This window comes from Geotrypetes seraphini, chromosome 1 (assembly GCF_902459505.1).
Source record: "Geotrypetes seraphini chromosome 1, aGeoSer1.1, whole genome shotgun sequence".
NCBI lineage: Eukaryota > Metazoa > Chordata > Amphibia > Gymnophiona > Dermophiidae > Geotrypetes > Geotrypetes seraphini.
This window is the reverse complement of record NC_047084.1, coordinates 79,043,318-79,056,932: the sequence shown is the minus strand read 5'-3', so window position 1 is coordinate 79,056,932 and position 13,615 is coordinate 79,043,318. Positions and strand designations below refer to the sequence as shown.

The following is a 13,615-nucleotide window of genomic DNA, read 5'->3' as shown; positions in this document are numbered from 1 at the left end:
TGAAAAAATCTCAAGCAACATAACAAAAATCCAAACCTGGGCAACAATCAACAAATTGAAATTGAACGCCACCAAGACCAAAGCAACTGATTTTCGCACCATGCAACAGAAGGTTATGACTAACCTCACCCTTCTATCTGGCATCGCTCTCACAATGGGAAATCCACCAAAGTACTCGGCTGCATCCTAGACGACACTCTCACAATGGAACCACAAATCTCTAATCTCCGGAAAAAGACCATCTATACTATGCAACAATTGTGACTCACAAGGCCATACTTTCACCCACACTATTTTGCTCTGATTGTCCAGATGATGGTTTTACCTCAACTAGACTATTGAACTCCGCCTACTTAGGCATCAACACCACTCTAATCCACAAACTGCAGCTCATCCAGAACACAGCCATTAGACTAATTTTCAAACTAAAGAAATATGATTCAATCTCTACCTTCATCAAACTACACTGGCTTCCAATACCATCCTGGACAAACTTTAAAGCCTCATGCATCTTACATCACATACTGTACGGAAACTCAGCGGCTCCTCTCTTCCAGCTATTCTCTAGCTTGGTCAACATCCAGAAGACTCATTTACAAAATTCAACTAAACCTGCCATCCACAAAGTACCTCCACTACAAGCGAATCTTCCACTCCATGCTAACTTACCTGGGAGTAAAAACCTGGAACAACCTTCCAGAAGCAATCAGGAAGGAGACAAATCACACCTCATTCAGAAAAAACCTGAAGACTCACCATTTTAGAACTAAATGTTTCAGCTTTTGCCTGTCACCACCCCCACCATCTAGGCCCCTCCAATTGTCTCTTTTCACCCCCACTTTCCTACCCTCTCCTTTTCACTCCTGATCTTGTTGAGGTTTGTGCAACTCACTAATGGAAGATTAGATTAGATTAAATAATCCTCTTCCCAGAGGCATGAACCTGGTAGCTTGGGAGTCCCAGATGTGAGAATGATGCCTGCTTGTCCTATGAGAAAACAGTTACTCAACTGTAGCATGTGATAGTTACCATATAAGCATGTGCTCACCTGTGAGCATGTTACTCACCATATAAGCATGTGCTTATGTGTGTTCTCCAAGGAAAGCAGGCATATATTCTCATAGTCCTCCTACCTCCCCTAGTTGGCTTCTTAGCTTATGAATCGCAGGTCCTGTGAGCTGGCATTGGGCAGGAAGGCACCAGCACACATGTGATATAGACAGTGTTAAAGTTTTAAAGTGACAGTATACTTTTTGACTGTCCATGCCGGGTTCCATGAATGATGTCACCCAGATGTGAGAATATATGCCCACTGTCCTCAGAGAATACCTGCCTTTGTCTGATCCATGTTTCACCCCTTGGGTATGCTCTCCCCCCCTGCAAATACATGGTATATAAGTTAAAAGATATTTAGAGAATAGTGCTTAGGTACCCTGCTAATACTTATTCAGGTATATGGGTACGTACACTTGTAAGTGCTAGTATTCTAAACATATATGAATGTAATATGTAAACGCGAGCACCTAGGTTATAGAATTACCCTCTATGTATCTATTAGCAATCTGAAAAAGTATATTTAATCTTCCTGTTTCCTTACATAATTAACTTGTCCTTGTTGCCAATGAATGTGGTACATAGTCAAGAAAAATATTTGAAAAATTCTGTATATAATTGAAAGAGTAAGTGTTAAAATGCTAGAGGGGAGTGGTCAACTTTCTGCAGCCTTCATCAGTATACTGAGCTAGCCACCTTTAAAATCTGAGACTCAATTGAGCTGTTTATAGATTTTTTTGAGGCCTTAAAAGAAAACTATATTTCTTTTTATTGACTATAAGCTTGTATAAATTACATTGCAAAATATCTGATAGGCAGGCTGAGAGAAACCTGTATGAAGTACAGTAATCTTATTTTTGCTTATCAAATGCTGAGGAAAACATTTGCACACTAAGGAAAAGGTTCCAATATATCCATTAGCCATCTTGATCTGCCTAATCTTAACAGTATCCACCAAAGAACGTTTCATTTTTTTCTCTTTAAAGAGAGTAATTTTCATGTCTCTTCTTTCACATGTTTGTTTTAGGCTCAGCATAGGGCCAGTCTGAAATCTTTGCTACTGTGTATTAATATGCTGAATAAAGTACTTAAGTAAGAAATTATTCATATGTTGCGGTGATTAAAAAAAGTATTTTTTTATATTTTTATCATAGGAATATAAAAACAATTTTAAGAATTGTTCACACATGGTGATAATTATTTAATATACTTGATCCTCATGGAAATACATAATTTCCCTAAATTTAGCTAAACTGAATCTTTAGTGCTGCTATATAAATCAAAGCAAAAGTGAGAATTTTGTTAATTAGTTTGGCTTAAATACAGCTGAAAATCTTAAGCCACAATTTTATGACACTCTAGCAAAAATATGAGTAGACTTACTATCTTTTGTTTAGAAATTAAACAGTTGATTGGTTAATAAACGATTTAAAGTATTGATAGATAAACATAACTTAAAATCAATTGAAATCAGTTAGATTTATTTCAGATGAATAGTTTTTAAAGAAAGAGAACAGCTGGGAAGCAGAAAAGAATTCAGTGTTGTCAGACAATTTAAACTCACCTCGTCATCTTAAAAATATGATGCATTTTCTTTCTATAGCTGTCTTTTCTAAAACTAATATTTATCGATCAACTTTATGAAGTAATGCTGGTGTGCCGTGGTCAACAAGAATTTATCTGGTTTGACTTAAGGTTCATCAAACACTTCCATTTATCCATGTATTTTGTTTTAAAAGGATCTCTTTCTCATAAATCCTATTAAAAATTAATGCATTTTAGTTTAGACAGTAAAAAAAAAAAAATGCTGAAGCTGTTTACAAGAAAAATATCCTTTTTTTTCAAACTGTGTTCTATCCATGTGTAAACAAGCAACAAAGCTTAACTTTAAAAGAGCATTGAATAATAATTGACCCTCAAAGATAAATTAATGAAATATTGCACTTTCATAGTAAAAAAGAAATGCATGTTGTGTAGCATTTTCCTCTGAATATAAATGTAAATTTTCCTATTAATGTTTATCGCATGGTCCTCTCCTTATTATCCAGTAAAAAAAAAAGTCCCGCCCCCTTTTACTAAGCCGTGGTTGAGGTTTCTACCACAGCCCGGAGTGCTAAATGATCTGACGTTGCTCTGACGCTCATAGAATTCCTATGAGCATCATAGCATTTAGCACTCTATGCCACGGTAGAAACCTCTACCGCAACTTAGTAAATGGGGGTGGGGGAATGGAGCTTTACAATGTATTCTTTCTATTTTAATCATTTGCCATAAAAAATCATTTCACAAAATGTACATTTAAGGGTTTATGGTAAAACAAAAAGGCAAGCAGTTTGCAATATCCAGCGGCAGCACTGCCTCTTGCTGGCTTGTCACGGCCGCTTTAGGGTGCAAGTGAGGGAGGATCAGTTGGGAAGGCCTGCCCCCCTCCTTCGAAGGCCTGCATGTTCGACCATATTCCCCACTTTTACCTTAACATAATACGGCAGCCTGCAGGATCGCCAGTGCTGTAGCAATCCTTGCAGCTGCCGTCATCGTCAGTGTCATGTTCCCTCTGCCGCGATCCTGCCCCTGACGTCAGAGGAAGGGCGGGACCGCGGCAGAGGGAACATGCCGCAGATGATGACAGCTGCAAGGGTCGCTACAGCACTGGCGATCCTGCAGGCTGCCGTATTATGTTAAGGTAAGAGCAGGGAAGCTAGCCAAACATGCAGGCCTTCGGATGGGGGCAGGCTAGGTCTTCAGGAGAAGCTGGGGGAAAATACAGGCCTTTGGGGGGCAGGCCTTCAGGGGAAGCTGGGGGAACATGCAGGCCTACGGGGGGCAGGCCTTCTGGGGAGGGTAGCCCTGGTGTAGAAGTATACAGAGGGAGGGAAGAGGGGGTTCAAAGAGACGTGCATATAATGGGGGGGAGAAATATTGGGTCTAAAAATAGAGGACAGGGAGAGAAATGGTGGACAATGGGATTTAGGGAAGGAAGGAACAGAAAGAGAGAGAAGTTGGACACAAGGGATGGTGTGGTGGGGGATAGAGATACTGGATAGGAGGGTAGTTGGGAAGAGAAAGGGAGAGCTGGTGGACCCTGGGGTGCTGGGGAAGAAGGGAGAGATGCTGGATGAAAGGTAGTTGAGAAAAGTAGAGATGGCGGATCTGGGGATGGTGGGGTCCATCGCTGCAGCTGCGGGGGGGGGGGGGGGGAGGGGGAGATGGAAAAAAAGGAAAGATGCCAGTCCTCCGGGGGAGGGAAGGGAAACGGAAGGGGAAGACAGAGATGGAAGATGGATGGTTAGCACGAAGAAAGAAGGAGACCCTGATCAGAAGACAACCAGAGCCTGGGACCAACATAATTGAATAATGACCAGACACCAAAAGATAGAAAAAATAATTTTATTTCTGTTTTGTGATTGCAATATGTCAGATTTGAAATGTGTATTCTGCCAGAGCTGATGTTAGACTGAACATGAGCTAGGATTTAACAGAGAGAGGAAAAGTCTTTTTGTTTGTTTGTTTATTTTGTTTACACCACTTCGCTAGTGTGGGTAGGAGAGGGCAAAGGGGGTGAAGAGGCTATAAAATAAACCATCAGTATGTTTGAATAAAACACCCAATTGGGCAGGAAAATCGAAGCAAAAAAATTGATTCCGTAGGCTGAATTGAATCGAATCGGGCAGCACTAGTATTTACATATGCATGTCCAATATGGCCATGTATCACTGAATTCAAATTCAGGTCAGTTACGTTGTGTTGGTGAAGCTGGAATTAACTGGGCAGGAAAATCGAATCGAAAAATCAATTCAGTAGGCTGAATCGAATCGAAATTTTTTTCCCCTGAATCGGGCAGCACTACTCTCTACCATCAAGATGCTCCATCTTTATCTCTGACATCAGTGCTGGATTATCTTCTTCATCTTTCCAATTCTGGAATAAAAACTACTTCTGTCAGAGTTCACCTCAGTGCTATTAGTGCTTTCCATCTGCCTGTCAACAATAAATCTCTGGCCCTTAACCCCCTTGTTGCCTGGTTTATGAAAGGGCTTTTCAATTCCAAGCCTCCACTCAAACCACCTCTGGGATCTTAATGTAGTGCTTACAACTTTTATGAAACCGCCATTTGAACCAATGTCTTCCAATCATCTCAAGTTTCTTACTTGTAAAGTAGTCTTCTTAATCTCTCTTACATCTGCCCGGAGAGTGAGTGAACTTTAAGCTTTGGTGGCAGATCCATCGTTCACATTATTTCATCATGATAAGGTGGTCATCCGCACTCATTCTAAATTCCTTCCAAAAGTGGTCTCTGAATTTCATCTCAATCAATTGTGCTATCAGTATTCTTTCAAAAGCCTCATTCTCATCCTGGAGAAACAAATATTGGACTGTAAACGTGCCTTGGCTTACTACATACAAAGGACTAAGCCACACAGGGCATCACCTCAACTGTTCATCTCCTTTGATCCTAACAGAGTGGGAAACCTGTAATCAAAAGGACTATTTCTACATGGCTGGCGGCCTTTATTTCTTTTTGCTAAGCTCAGGCTGGGCTGCAGTTCGAGAGACGTGTAACAGCACACAAAGTCTGAGCTATGGCAGCATCAGTAGCTTTCTTACGTTCCACTCCCATTGATGAAATTTGCAAAGCAGCTACACTTCTCCCTCGTCATTCGCGGGGAATACGGGCAGAGCCGGACCGCGAATGCCGAAAAACCACGATTATCCAGCTCTGACCCACTCCCACCTCCCTGCCGCCTTCCCGGCCTTACCTGGTGGTCTAGAGGGCTTTCGGGGCAGGAGCGATCTTCCTACGCTCCTGCCCCGTGCAGATCGCCATCAGGAAATGGCTGTAGGGAGTTCCCGACGTAGTCTCGAGAGACTACGGGAACTCCCAGCAGCCATTTCCTCATGGCGATCTGCACGGGGCAGGAGCATAGGAAGATCGCTCCTGCCCCGAAAGCCCTCTAGACCAGTGTTCTTCAACCTTTTTACACCCGTGGACCAGCAGAAATAAAATAATTATTTTGTGGACCGGCAAACTAATAGGACTAAAATTTAAAAACCCCGTTTACGCTCCATCTCCGCGAGCTCGGTCCCCGCAAACCATCTGATCCCATCTGCACAAGCCGCAAATATGATTTTATATTGAACGTATTTTATTAAAGTATAAAAAGAAACAATATTCTGAACAATTGTGATTTTATAAATACAAATTAGAGAATGACACGGTGAAAAAATTGGTCCCCGTCACCGCCCCGTCCCCGTCTCACCATCCTCTGCACCGCCCCGTCACCGCCATTCCCTTCACCGCCCCGTCACCGCCACTGCCACCCCATTCACCGCCCCGTCACCGCCACTGCAACCCCATTCACCGCCCCGTCACCGTCACCGCTGCATACATAAAAGCCTCAAACGGGTACGATTTTATATACTTTTCTTTATTTACGTATAAAGGAAAAATTCTTTAAAACTTTAAAACTTAGTTAAATATTAGTTAATAACTATACAAAAACAAACACGACATGTACTTTTAATGCTTACAATGTTAGCCTACATGGTAAGTAGACGCGGCCGCTGTACCTAATCGCGGCAAAGATCTCCCTGCCGTGATTAGCATAGTGACCGCGGCTACGGCTGCAAGTCTCCCCTCCCCCCAGCGATCACAGCAGGAGGGCACCCAACCCCTCCTGTAGACCCCCCCCCAACGGCCCTCCCGACAATCGCAGCAGAAGGGTACCCAACCCCTCCTGCCGGTCCTCCCAATGGCCTCCCCTAAGATCGCCGGCAGGAGGGTACCCAACCCCTCCTGCTGGCCCCCCCCCCCCCCCAATGAACCCTCCCACCCCGGAACCCCCTTAGTCTTACTTTCCAAGTTGGACCGGACGGCTCCTCACACGTATGGTCAGCAGGCTTGCCTCCGTCCAAATGAGGCGGGCCCGCCCCTACCCTGCCCAACCCACAGGATCCTAGGGCCTGATTGGTCTAGGCACCTAAAGCCACTCCCGCTATAGGAGGGGCCTTAGGTGCTTGGGCCAATCAGGCCCTAGGATCCTGTGGGTTAGGCAGGGGAGGGGAGGGGCGGGCCCGCCTCATTTGGACGGAGGCAGGCCTGCTGGCCAGACGAGCGAGGAGCTGTCCGGTCCAACTTGGAAAGTAAGACTAAGGGTGGTGTTTCGGGATGGCGGGGTTTGTTGGGGGAGGGTCCGGCAGGAGGGGTTGGGCACCCTCCTATTGGCGATATAGGGGGCCGTCGGGGGGGCCGGCAGGAGGGGTTGGGCACCCTCCTACCAGTGATCATAGGGGGGCTGTTGGGGAGCTGGCAGGAGGGGTTGGATATCCTCCTGCTGCGATCGTCGGGGGGGCTGTTGGGGTAGGCAGGAGGGGATGGGTACCCTCCTGCCGCGATCGTTGGGGAGGGCTGGTTCTGTCGGCATGAAGGGCTGAGCACCTTCCTGCCGGCGATCGTCGGGGGGGGGGGGGGCGGGTTCTATTGGCAGGAAGGGTTGATCTGACAAATGTGGAGCACGGTGAAACACAGGTAAATAGCGGTTCCTAGAAGGGGGTACATTGGCCTGCGGGGACAAATCTTTTCACCGTTTTTGCGGGCGGTGAAAACTTTTGTCCCCGTGTCTGCGGCGATTTGGCTTTGGAGTCTCCATAACCCGCAGCCAAACCGCAGCCACGCCGCAGCTCCCTGCGGGGATCGCTCCCCGTGTCATTCTCTAATACAAATATACAGAGCACGAACCAACAAAACCCCTGTCTCCCCTCCCCTTCACATATATCCCCTCTACTATCAAGAAAACTGAACAAGCCAAGTTCATAGAAATATCATGCTAACAGAATACTGCAGTCCCTAGTTATGTCTCTAGCAGGATATATATTTCAAATCTGGTATATTCTAATCACAAAATAGAAATAAAATTATTTGTTTCTACCTTTTGTTGTCTCTGGTTTCTGCTTTCATCTTCTTTTCACTGTCTTCCTTCCAGCGTCTGCCCTCTCTGTCTCTTCAATCCAGCATCTGCCCCTTCCATATGGTATTTGTCTTCTTTCTATGCCCCTCTCCCCTTTCCATCCAGCCTATGCTCCTCTCTCCTTTATACACAATTCACTCCAGCTTCACTGCTCTCTTCATTTTTATCTCTCCTATACCAGATCTAGCATCTTTGTCCCTCTCAATTTCTCTGCTGACCCCCCTTCCCATCTCATTCCTATCTCTCCCCTTCCCTTCCTCTAATCTCCCTGCAAGCTGTTTCCTTCCTTTTTTCTTCTCCCTTCCCTCCTCCCCCTGTCCAGCAGTAACTCTCTTCCTTTTCCTTTCCCTCCTCCCCTCCCAGCAGCATCTCTCCTTCTCCCTCCCTCCAGGTCCAGTAGCAGCTGTCCCTTTTCCCCCCTTGCCCAGCAGCTTCCCAGACTCCTTTCCCTCCTCCCCTCCCAGCAGCACCTCTCCTTCTCCCTCTCCAGGTCCAGTATCAGCTGTCCCTTTTTCCCCCTTACCCAGCAGCTTCCCAGACTCCTTTCCCTCCCCCCTCCCAGCAGCATCTCTCCTTCTCCCTCTCCAGGTCCAGTATCAGCTGTCCCTTTTTCCCCCTTACCCAGCAGCTTCCCAGACTCCTTTCCCTCCCCCCTCCCAGCAGCATCTCTCCTTCTCCCTCTCCAGGTCCAGTAGCAGCTGTCCCTTTTTTTTTTTTTTCACCATGCCAGCAGCTTTCTCCCCTCCCAGCAACTCTCTTTACTTGCCAGCGCTGCGATTCAGTAAGGCAGCCTCGGGTCCTTTGTTGGGTCGCACCGCCTCTGAGGAAAGCAGAAGTTGCATCATCAGAGGCGGCCCGACTCAGCAAAAGCTCCAAGGCTTCCTTCCTGAATCGCTGCACTTGTAAGGAGAGCCGCTGGGAGGGAAGAAAGCACAGTCTGAGGCTCCCCATTATCTCTCCGGCCCTGCGCTCCTCGATCTTGCCGGTCCTGTGCGGACCGGCAGGAAATTGAAGAAGTTGATCTCGCCGGTCCTGCGCGGACCGGCAGGAATTTTCTGCGGACCGGCACCGATCCGCGGACCGGCGGTTGAAGAACTGTGCTCTAGACCACCAGGTAAGGCCGGGAAGGTGGCAGGGAGGAAAAAAAGATGGATTTTTTTTTTTTACATGAAGACTGTTTTTTTTAATTTTCCCCCTCCCCAGAAAAAAATCACGATTATATGAAACCGCGAGTGCAGGAACCGCGAATGGGGAGGGGGAAGTGTACTTGGTCCTTAATTCATACTTTCACGTCTCACTACTGTCTAGAATCCTATTCCAGACAAGATGGTCATTTTGGCCAAGCAGTATTACAGAATTTATTTTCTTCTTAATAGCCAACTCTTCTCCCTCCATCCCACTGCAGTAAGCTAGAGAGTCCCACTTGTGAGAATATACTGCCTGCTTGTCCTAGGATAAAGCACAGTTACAAACCATAACAGGTGTTATCCAGAGACAGCAGGCAGATATTCTCACATCCCTCCCACCTACCCGGGTTGGCTTCTTAGCTTGCTTACCGAACTGCGGTACCACGCGCCTACGTCGGGTGGGAAGGCACTTGCGCATGTGCCATGCGCGTAGTCGCACAGTTTCTTAAAACTTAAAAGTGATGGTTCACTTTTAAAACTGTCCATACCAGGTTCCGTGGATATTGTCACCCACATGTGAGAATATCTGCCTGCTGTCTCTGGATAACACCTGTTATAGTAAGTAACTGTGCTGTACAAACAAACCATATAAAACTCCATAAATATGAGACATTCTAAAAGGCAGAACAAGTAAATGTGAGAAGGTTGTAAAGTAGGGTTACCATATGTCCGGATTTACCCGGACATGTCTTCTTTTTAGAGGACTGTCCAGGTGTCCGGAAGGATTTTGAAGATCCGGCAGTTTGTCTGGGTCTTGGAAGGTCCCGGCTCTGCCAGGGCAGTGTCTGGGGGGCCTCCAAGCATATACGGATGCAACACGATGACGTCACATACATGCATGTAACATCATTACATCACATCTGCGCATACTTGAGGCCCTGCAGACACAACCCTGAGCTCAAGGAAGGAGAGGAGACAAGATTTGTGTGGGAGCGGGGCTGGGGTGGAATGGAGCGGGGCCATGTGTCTTCTTTTTTTACTTAAACAAATATGGTAGCCCTATTGTAAAGGATCCCCATATATAGCCAGTTTTCATTTAAAACATAAACTGTACCTTGTATTATAAGCTTTCATTGCAGCAGTCAAACATGCTTGTGTTTATGTAACAATGTGAGTGCCAAACAGATAACAGAAACACCCGAAGAATGATATTACTCTGTTTTATACACACTTTTTAGTTTAAGAATTGTAATTTGGCTTCTGGGGAAAACTGTGTCTAGATTAGAGAGCTGCACGGGAACGGGTACGACGGGGGTCCCGCGGGTTCCCCCTCGGGTCACGGGGATCCCATGGGGACGCCCCCTAGGGTTGCGGGGATCCCGTGGGGACGCCTCCGAGGGACGCGGGGTTCCTGCGGGGCTGGATGTATTCAGCCGCGAGGTTCGTCTCCCTACCTGCCCTGCCGCACACAGCCGAACGGAAGTCTTCCTGATGTCAGCGCTGATGTCGGAGGGAGGGCTTAAGCAAAGCCCTCCCTCCCTCCAACGTCAGCGCTGACATCGTGAAGACTTCCGTTCATGTGCTGCGGCAGGGCAGGCAGGGAAAAAGCAGTGGTACAAGGCGGGGGGCGGTCCGCCCCGGGTACAGCACAGCCAGCCAGGTCCCCCGACCGACCGACAACAGGCCCGGTCCGACAAACCTCCCTGCCCTGTAGCCGTGAATCTAAATTACTTTCTTACAGTAGCTTCAATACTCCAGCTGCTGTAAGAAGGTAATTTAGATTCGCGGCTACAGGGCAGGGAGGTTTGTCGGACCGGGCCTGTTCTGTTGTCAGTCAGGCAGGGAAGCGCCACAAAGGTAAGGGGCAGGGAGGGAGAAAGGGAGGAAGAGTGGAGTGGAGAGGAAAAGGCGCTTAAGGTAAAACTGAGGGGGGAGAAGGACGCTGAAAGCACTGGGGAAGACAAAGGGGTGGAGAAGGACGCTGAAAGGACATGGGGAAGACGGGGGGAGAAGGACGCTGAAAGGACATGGGGAAGACAGAGGGGGGAAGGATGCTGACAGGACATGGGGAAGATGGGGGGAGAAGGACGCTGAAAGGACATGGGGAAGACAAAGGGGTGGAGAAGGACGCTGAAAGCACATGGGGAAGACAAAGGGGTGGAGAAGGACACTGAAAAGACATGGGGAAGACGGGGGGGAGAGAAGGACGCTGAAAGGACATGGGGAAGACAGAGGGTGGAGAAGGACACTGAAAGCACATGGGGAAGACAGAGGGGAGAGAAGGACGCTGACAGGATATGGGGAAGACGGGGGGAGAAGGACGCTGAAAGGACATGGGGAAGACAGAGGGGGGAGAAGGACGCTGACAGGACATGGGGAAGATGGGGGGGAGAAAGACGCTGAAAGGAAATGGGGAAGAGAGAGTGAGGAGAAGACGCTGGCAGGGAAGAAGACAGAGATGCCAGACTATGGGGGGAGCGGAGGGAAGAAGATGGGTGCTAGACCTATTTGGAAGGGGGGAGAAAGGGAGGAACAGTAACAGAGCAAATGGAAGATGCAGAGAGAAGAGAGACAGTGGATGGAAGGAATTGAATGAGAACATGAGGAAAGCAGAAACCAGGCAACAAAGGTAGGGAAAAAAATTATATTTCATTTTTTTTTTTTTTTTTTTGCTTTAGGATAAAGTAGTATATTAGTTGTGTTGATAAAAATTTATAAACATTAGAGGCTCTGGTAGAAACCCGTTTACAAAGTATGTATTCTTCCCAATTAATATTTCCAAATTAATAAAGTCTTTTTTGCTTATTTGTAAATGGGTTTCTACCAAAGCCTTTAATTCAGTAGCATAATTAAATGAAATAACTATTTCTGTAGTTTATAGGGACGGGTGGGGACAGAGGGGATTCCTCACGGGGACGGGTGGGGACGGAGGGCATTCCTCGCGGGGATGGGTGGGGATGGGGGGATTCCTCGCGGGGACGGGTGGGAACGGAGGGATTCCTCGCGGGGACAGGTAGGGACGGGTGGGATTCCTCACGGAGACGGGTGGGGACGGATGGGATTTCTGTCCCCGCGCAACTCTCTAGTATAGATTCCTTTTAGGTATGTGTCTTTGAGTGTTTCTTTTATCTGTTTGACACTCATATTTCTGTAAATAGTATTGCATATTCATTATAGATATCCTGCAAATCCATTTCCTGTGTGTGTTCTAAGGAATGAGTTGAGAACCTCTGATCTAATCCTAAAATACTTTAGCCATATTGTGGTTTATTATCAAACATTTCAAAGTTCATTAACCTGGTCAGCTGCAGATTTCACTGATGCAAAAAGTGAAGCAACACATTGTCTTTCTCTCCATCCTACTCCCCATAAGAGCCAAATACAGCTTTTCTTTTCTTTTTTTCTATCCTTATCCCTTATAAAATATATAATTTCTTCTAATGTTAGTAGATATTTATTTGAGATTCTGTTTTCATTGCCTCAAGATAAACATACAGATGGACAGTGCCAAGCTATCTTTAATTATTGAAGAGTGTTTCAATTTTCCATCTTTGCAGCCCTTTTTTTCAACAATGTAAGCTGTCAGGCACAGGAGAAATGCTGATGAACAGAGAAGCCTGTGGTTTCTGACAGCATCAATGAACTTTGACCTTCCAGGACCATAAAATAGCCAACTTGGGTCCATTTTGCATGAAAAGAGGAGGTTGATTTACGTGAACTAGTTTAAGCTGCTGTAACATCCCTTTATGAAGAAATCACAAAAGTTGAGGGGGAAGGGATAGCTTATTAGCATCAGAAAGGCTTAAAATAATAGTGCTTAGATGGTTTTTAGTTTTGCAGTTTGTAAATATCAGTGCAGTTTTTCTAGCAGAAAAGGTGCTGATAGTCAAACACCAGGCAGTTCTTCATTAGTAGGGAGATCACTGAGGAACCTACTCCACAGTAACCGGGTCCCCCTGCAACCAGCCACAGAATCCATGAAAAGGCAGCACTGAGGCTAGGATTCTCAAAAACCCACTTTAAAAAGTAATGGTCTGCTAACGTAGCCGTTTTGATAGTGAATCTAAAAGAGTGAGACATTCTCAAAAAATTGTGCATTCAAATGAGGTTGGTGGACAGCAGTGAAGATTCGCTAAATTTGCATGTGCTCATCACTGATGATAGCGATGGCCACATGCACAGAAAAAATGTTGTCAAGAAAAAAAAAACAACAGCGGGAGAGATGTTCAGTCTTTCCCACTGTCAACCAACAACCCCACCCCCTGCAATGGGAGAGATGCCCACACTCTCCCCCTGCCCTAAAATTCCTGCCATGATGTGACCTGACCCCCCTCCCCCTGCAGTGGGAGAGATGCCCACTCTCCCCCGCTGGCAAGTAACCCCCTCCCCCATCTCCATCTGATTAGAAGGGTGAAGGAGATCTGTTTGCAGAGGGTGGCTGGAGGAAATGATGTCTATGCTGGAAGAAAT

At 46.4% G+C, this 13,615-nt stretch overlaps 1 protein-coding gene across 4 annotated transcripts in view; it reads left to right on the top strand.

Moving 5' to 3' along the window:
* WDR7 (WD repeat domain 7) overlaps positions 1–13,615 on the top strand; it is a 606,257-nt gene that overhangs the window by 269,990 nt on the left and 322,652 nt on the right. The gene's annotated exons all lie outside the window — the stretch shown is intronic.